Below are 7,499 nucleotides of genomic sequence, written 5' to 3'. Positions count from 1 at the left end.
GGGACTGTGGAGTTTGTGCTTGGGAATGCCTCATTAGAACCCTTTTCAGGGTGACCCTTCAAATAGCTCATAGCCAAGTAGTGTTAGTTGTGGGTTGGTGAGTAAACAGAACTAATCTTTTCTCATGAATTGAGTGAATTCTTGTCTTTGGAATTGAAGAAAAATGGATTTTAGATTCATATCTGCATTAGGATCTCAATTTCTTTTCACTTAAATAATTTTTTTTTTAGCTAAACTTTTTAACTGCTGTAGGCTTCAGTTTCTTCATTTATGGAACTGAATCTGTTTCTCCTTCAAGTGAACATTTACAGAAAAGCCATAGACTTGTGACATAACATTTATCCGGCTCTGAGCACAGTGCTTGCTGCCGGTAGAGACCCAATGAGTTTCAGCTCTTTTCACTTTCCTTCTAACTGAAACCAGTTCAGTTGTCCTTGAATTGAGAGCCAGAGCCCCAGATAATTTAAATTAGACTTTTGACACTTAAAAACCTCCCTTTACTAGAGCTCAGTCTCAAAAACTATTTGCATAGACTGAGTAAAAGATTGTATGATCATAGCACACATCAATCAAGGTGCCTGTATGCACCTGGACAAAACTGATAATGAAGCAAGGATAAAAGAGGGACTCCCGTAGGTGGAAGACTTTGGCAAATTGTAAGAAAGGAATAAAGCAAAGCCTGTCTTACCTCGGCTGGGTGCTATTCTATAACCTTCCTAGAATATGGTGGTAGACGTGTTCTGAAGGGTAGCTGGAAGAAGGACCAACATGCATCTCCTTGTATTGGAGAGTGATTCATCCACACCTCAGCTCACTCACCTCACAAATGTTTGAGCGCTCAGGTTATGTCAGGCACTGTCAGCAGCATAAGACACAGCTCTGCTCTGGTGGAGGGAGGGGAGGAAAGGGAGTAGAGGATAATAAGCAAATATAATTGATGTTGGGTGGAGATAAATTCAATAGCACATAAAAAAGGATAAGGGGATAGGGTGTGTGTGTGTGTGTTTGTGTGTATACACTGTTTTATACAAGTCTCTTAAAGAGATATTTCAACAGAGGCCTGAATGCAGTCAGGAAGCAAGTCTTGTGGGTCGCTGTGAGAATGGTTTCTAAAGAGAAGTGACAGCAAGCATGAAGGTGTTAGGCACCATGATTGATGTGTCTGAAGAAAGGCAAGGGAGCTGGAGTACAGGAAGCTGGGGGAAAGGACGTGGGGGAGGGGGACAGCACACCATACTGAGATTTGTCTTTGAATCCAAGAGAGGTGGGAAGCCATGAGGGAGTTTTGAGCATGATCTCATTGACCATTTAATAGTATCACTCTGGCTGCTATGGGAGAATAGATTGTTGTGGGGCATAGACAGAAGCAGGGAGACTAGTTTAGGAGGCTGTTACTGAAACTGGATGAGAAGTATGTTTCCCTCAGTATGAGCTATAAAGTTATATTAATAAAATATACCTCCATATAGTATTTTTCTCAAATAAAACAAATTTTTTTCTACTGTCTACTAACTACCACATTAAACACAACCTGTTTCTCTTTGCTTATTCTTTTATTTCCCTCTACACACTACCTTTCAAACATAAAAGCTTAACCTAAAGTAACAATAATGGGGGTGTAATGAATAGTTGAATTTTGGATATACTTCAAAGGTAGAGCTGAAAGAATTTGCTGAGGGACTAGATGACAAGTATGAAAGAAAGAGAAGCCAAGGATGACACTTAAGAAATGGTGGAAGAGACCAGAAAGGCCAAGAGAGGCAGATGTGGAGGATGCTCTGAAGTCTTTTTTTCTTTCTGAGAACCCTCTAGTCCTATTCAGTGTCTGGAAACAATCCTCCCAGGCTTATAAGTCATCATCTTCCTGCAGTTGAGTTGACTGCTGAAGGATGGGTTCCATGGAATATCAGGCTTTCCGGGCATGAAGGGTATTCTTTAAGGGAAGTTGGGAGGAGTGTAAAACACAAATTGCATCTATTTGGCTGCTTAGCCAACGGCTAGCCCTGTTTATTAAAAAACATTCCTGACTAACTGTCTCCCTAGAGGTCCAAAGCTGGAGTAACAGCTGTAGGTGATTCCCAACTTGGCAGGAGTTACAATAGACATTAAGACTCCAAAAAAAAAAAAAATGAATCTCAAGCTTTCCTTCCCAAATTTTAGTTAGTGAAAGCAAAGAGCTGGAAGAGGGAAGAACTTAAAAGATGGTCAATAGCTGGAAGGGACCTTTGCTAGAGCCCAAATCAAGACTCAGAGGGACATGAGATGCAGAGTAGCCGAGATAGGACTGGAACCTGGTCTCTCACTCCCAGTGCAGTGCTTTTCTGGCTGTTTGATGCTGGAGGAGTATAACAGTCCAAGGTATGCTCTGACTCAGAGAAAATCATCTTTTATTCTTGGGAAACTAGAACTTGTGAAGCCTTCAACACCCACTACTTTCAGGCATTTATGAATCCCATGGCTTCACCTTATGAGGGAAACTGGAGATTCCCATGGCTGAGTTTACTGGTCTCACTAAGCAAGTGGAAAATGGCAATAGCAGTTCTTGCTTTCCTCTGGGGATAAAATAGTACTTTCACATTCATGTATAATTTCTCATTCGGGAAGTGAGGGATAGTAAGTTATCATGGTTGGAAAAAGACAGTGGTGTAATGAGTGATGTTACCACCATGAGTGTGGGGAATAACTAAACTTGATCTACAGACAATTACTCTAAAAATAAGTTTGTAGTATTTCAATTTTCTTTATCAAACTGGCAGCAGAAGGCAAAATGGTTTGATTTGAATTTCGACCACCCTCTTCTGAATATTGAGGGAGGTGCCAAGGAATAGCAAAAGGTCCAAATAAGACTACCGGGGAAAGGAAAGTGATGTGAGTAGTCAGCCCCTGAAAGATTGAGATTTGATTGTTTATTTCCTTTGAAAATCCTGGTGGGAGTTTGTGAACAGCTTCACACTGGAGCCAAGACTATCTCTGATTATTAGTTATCACACCCACATGTCAACAATAGTCACCATTCACACAATCTGTAGTCACACTCTTAGCATTTGTGTGTATGTGTGTATATCTGTAGAATGGGGTAGTCCAGCCTTTTGGTGAAAGTTTGTCATTGTTTTACAGGTTATTATGCTTGACACCCAAGCATAATATTCAATTCGATTTTGAGGTTCATTGAATCTAGACTTAGACTCTGTTCTATCTATACCAGTTGATTGACACCTGATGCTTTTTTTTTTTTTTTAAGAGAAAAGCTTTTCACATCTCTGTAGATTTCTTACCCTGATGTGTTCTAATAGGGAATATTTTATTTCATCCTGACTCATTACCTCGATGTCTTCTGTCTTTGGTTCCCCAAGGATTTGGGAAGAATCTATCCTTCTTCTTTGGAAACTGAATGCTGGCCTTCTGATAATTAAAGATGCTGAGCTATTTTCTAGGAACTGATGTGACACCGTTATTTCCCTCTGTGACCTGGCAGCATCTATGGAGAGGTCCAATGAATTGCATAAAACAAGTTAATATTTCAGTGATTTTATGACCTGTTGAAATCTAGATACACTTTGTTCTTTCTCTTTTCAGATTTATCTCCTGTGCTGATTGATTTAGCTCCTCCCCTCTTCCCAGGAGTACACAAAACCCTTGATAAACATGGGACATTTTCCCAATGCTTCAGTTTATTCTAAGATATGAATGAAGGGAGTCGAGGGGTGTTGAATTTTTACATTCCTCAAGGTTTTGTACTCCACACATGAAGTCAAGATCAGTGAATTCTGCTTTTTTTGCTTTCCTATGGATATATTACAGACCAAATACAAAAAGTCACTTAGATTTTTATGAAAAAATAACAGACTAAAAAATTTTGAGTTGAAGGCAGTGTGCTCCTGGCTATGGCCAGGCTTCTAGTTCATTATTCTGGGCCTTCAGGTTACTTCAGTGGAAAGTGTGAGGAGAGCTTACCGTGCTCTCTCAGTCTCAGCAACCTGTCACCTGGATGAAAGATATTATAATCCCAAATCCTGGCAAGGTATGTTTTGTTTTTACTTGCCTCTGTTTACTCATTTGAAGTTGTGTCTCCCTTTCCTCCCCCCACCCCTTATAAATAATTATATGTATTTGGTTGTGAATGAACAGAATGTGTTTATCAATTTTTAGGACATTATATAATTCATCTCCTCAATTATCCAAGTGGGTGAGCTGCCCTATTTACTCCACTAAAAATAATTTTTTCTTGTTTCTCTTTCTGAGCATTCACTATTGGTGTATACAAATTCTATGGATTTTTGGGTGTTAATTTTGTATTTTGCTATGTTTCCAAATTCATTTATTAAATCTAGTAGTTTTCTTTTGATGGAGTGTTTAGGGTTTCTTATGTACAGTATCATATAGTCTGCAAATAATAAGAGTTTCACTTCCTCCTTTCTAATTTTGGATGCCTTTTATTTCTTTTTTTTGTCTGATCACTATGGCAGGACTTCCAGTACTATGTTGAACAGGAGTGGTGAAAGAGGGCATCCTTGTCTTATTCCTGTTCTTAGGGGGAATGGTTTTAGTTTTTATCCATTGAGTATGATGTTGGCTGTAGGTTTGTCACATATGGCCTTTTTATGTTGAGATATGATCCCTCTATTCCCACTTTGCTGAGAGTTTTTTTTTTATAACAAAAAACAGTGTTGGATTCTGTTGAATGCTTTTTCTGCATCAATTGATATGATCATGTGATTTTTGTCTTGAAATCTGTTTATGTGCTATATCACATTCATTGATTTGTGAATATTGTACCAGCCTTGCACCCCTGGAATAAATCCCACTTGATCATGAGATACTTAGGAATAAACAACCAAGGAGGTAAAAGACCTGTACTCCAAAAACTACAAGACATTGAAAAAAGAAATAGAGGAAGATATAAACAAGCAGAAAAATATACCTTGTTCATGGATTGGTAGAATCAACATCATTAAAATGTCCATATTACCCAAAGCAATCTACAGAGTCAATGCAATCCTATTAAAATACCAATGGCATATTTCACAGACCTAGAACAAACACTTCAAAAATTTATATGGAACCAAAAAAAAAAAGACCTGGAATAGTTGCAGCAATATTGAGAAAGAAGAACAAAGTTGGAAGAATCACAATGCCAGATATCAAGTTATACTACAAAACCACTGTGCTCAAAACAGCCTGGTACTGGCACAAGAACAGGCTTATAGATCAATGAGATAGAACAGAGAACCCAGAAATCGGGTCAAGCCACTATGCTCCATTAATATTTGACAAAGGAGGCAAGAGCATACATTGGAGAAGACATAGTCTCTTCAATATACAATGTTGGGAAAATTGGACAGGTACATGCAAAAAAAAAAAAATGAAACTAGACCACCAACTTACACCATACACAAGAATAAACTCAAAATGGATAAAAGACTTAAACGTAAGATGTGAAAACATATAAGTTCTAGAAAAAACCATAGGCACTAAAATCTCAGACATCTCTCATAGCAATATGTTTACTAATACATCTCCCAGGACAATGGAAACTAAGGAGAAAATAAACAAATGGGACTACATTAAAATAAAAAGCTTCTGCATAGCAAAAGAAACTATCAACAAAACAACAAGAGAGCCCACTACATGGGAGAACATATTTGCTAATGTTATGTCTGATAAGGGTTTACTCTCCAAAATTTACAGGGAACTCATACAACTTAACAAAGGAAGACAAACAATACAATTAAAAAATGGGCAAAGGACCTAAATAGACACGTCTCCAAAGTGAACATACAGAAGGTAAGAAGGCATATGAAAAAATGCTCAGAGTCACTAATCATTGGAGAGATGCAACTCAAAATGACAATGAGGTACCACCTCATACCTGTCAGAGTGGCTGTCATCAACAAATCAACAAATGACAAGAGTTGGGGAAGATGTGGAGAAAAGGAAACTTGTACACTGCTGGTGGGAATGCAGACTGGTGTAGCCATTTTGGAAAACAATATTGCATTTCCTCAAAAAATTAAAAATGGAACTCTCATTTGACCTAGTGACTCCACTTTTAGGAATATATCCTAAGAAACCTAAAGACACATATCAGAAAGGATATATGCACCCCTATGTTCATAGAAGTGCAATGTACAATAGCTAAGGTTTGGAAACAGCCTAAGTGCCCATCAGCAGGTGAGTGGATAAAAAAGCTGTGGTACATCTACACAATGGAATACTACATGGCAATAAAAAAGAAGGAATTCTTACCATTTGCAACAGCATGGATGGACCTGGAGAGCATTATGCTAAGTGAAATAAGCCAGCCAGAGGAAGATAAGTATCACATGATCTCATTCATATGTGGAATCTAATGAACCTAATAAACTGATGATCAAAAATAGACCCAGAGTCATAGAAGCCTGAATAGACTGTTGAACCTCAGAAGGAAAGCAGGGGAGAGTGAGTGGGAAGAGATCAAGAGATATATGCATTAGGGGACTGTCTAGGGCAGGGGAAAAAAATGGACACATATGTAATACCCTTTGTAATACTTTAAGCAATAATAATAATAAAAAAAATAAATAAAGTGCTTATTTCCCACTAATTTGCTAACAAAACAAAACAAAAAAAGAGAGATATGCATAACCTGTAGACACAGACAATGGGGTGGTGAGGGCCTGGGTGAGTGGGGGGGGGGGCGGTGGGAGCAGGTTGAAAGAGATTAATGGGGGGGGGGGGGGAAGAAGATCTACTTAATACTTCAACAATAAAGATTTAAAATAATTTTTTTTCTGGTGTTACTAAGGTTGCTGGGTGTAGAACTTGATGAGATTTAGCGGTGATCTGATAGCTGAAGCCACTTCCTTTGTTCAGATTATCCCATATCAAATCTGTTTCCACAGGAAAGCAGAGGGAAGAAGTTGCCCAGTCTTATCATTTATTTGAAAGCAGCCTCCTTATCAGCTAGACAGAGTGCTTGTGTAGGTGGCAGCTGCTCAGGGCCTTTTCCCCTTGGTCAAATGGGTATTTTGATGCGCAAACTGACTTCCTACCTGCACTCAGTTGCAGGGGAGCTTTAGACAGGCATTGTCTTGGATTGTTTGCATGCTCTTTAGTTGCTGTGTAGAATGTGTCCTTCCAAGGTTTTTTTCCCCCCCACAAATTATGCAGTCGAGTTTCCCACATTTGGGGAAATCGCAGGGGTCAGCACATCCGGAGTGCAATTGATAAGCCTCGCCCTGGGAAAACCACCTTCGTGATCATGGTATCTCCCCTGCAAGGTAAGTATCTTCCAAGGTTTTTGTGTGGTTGCCTCAGCTTGGCTTGGCTCTTGGCATCCAGAGACAGCTGGCTCATGCTGCCAAGACTCTCACAGGACTGGCTTTTGCTACCACCAAGTGAATAATTTAAACACCTGTGTGGATACACACATGTAAGTAAAGAGACTGAAGTTGCCTCATAGTTCTATCACTCACCTAAGGAAACATGGTAGAAAAAACTATGTACTTAGAAAAAGAATC

At 39.0% G+C, this 7,499-nt stretch overlaps 1 non-coding gene across 1 annotated transcript; it reads right to left on the bottom strand.

The window, feature by feature from the left end:
• Window positions 1–7,103: 7,103 nt before the first annotated feature.
• Window positions 7,104–7,267, bottom strand: LOC132232215 (U1 spliceosomal RNA). The gene has a single exon (XR_009452353.1). It is a non-coding gene; the product is annotated as a U1 spliceosomal RNA (small nuclear RNA).
• Window positions 7,268–7,499: the final 232 nt, after the last annotated feature.

The sequence above is a fragment of the Myotis daubentonii genome, chromosome 3, assembly GCF_963259705.1.
Source record: "Myotis daubentonii chromosome 3, mMyoDau2.1, whole genome shotgun sequence".
Lineage (NCBI taxonomy): Eukaryota > Metazoa > Chordata > Mammalia > Chiroptera > Vespertilionidae > Myotis > Myotis daubentonii.
Note: the sequence above shows the minus strand (reverse complement) of the source record. Positions and strands in the feature narration are given on the sequence as shown.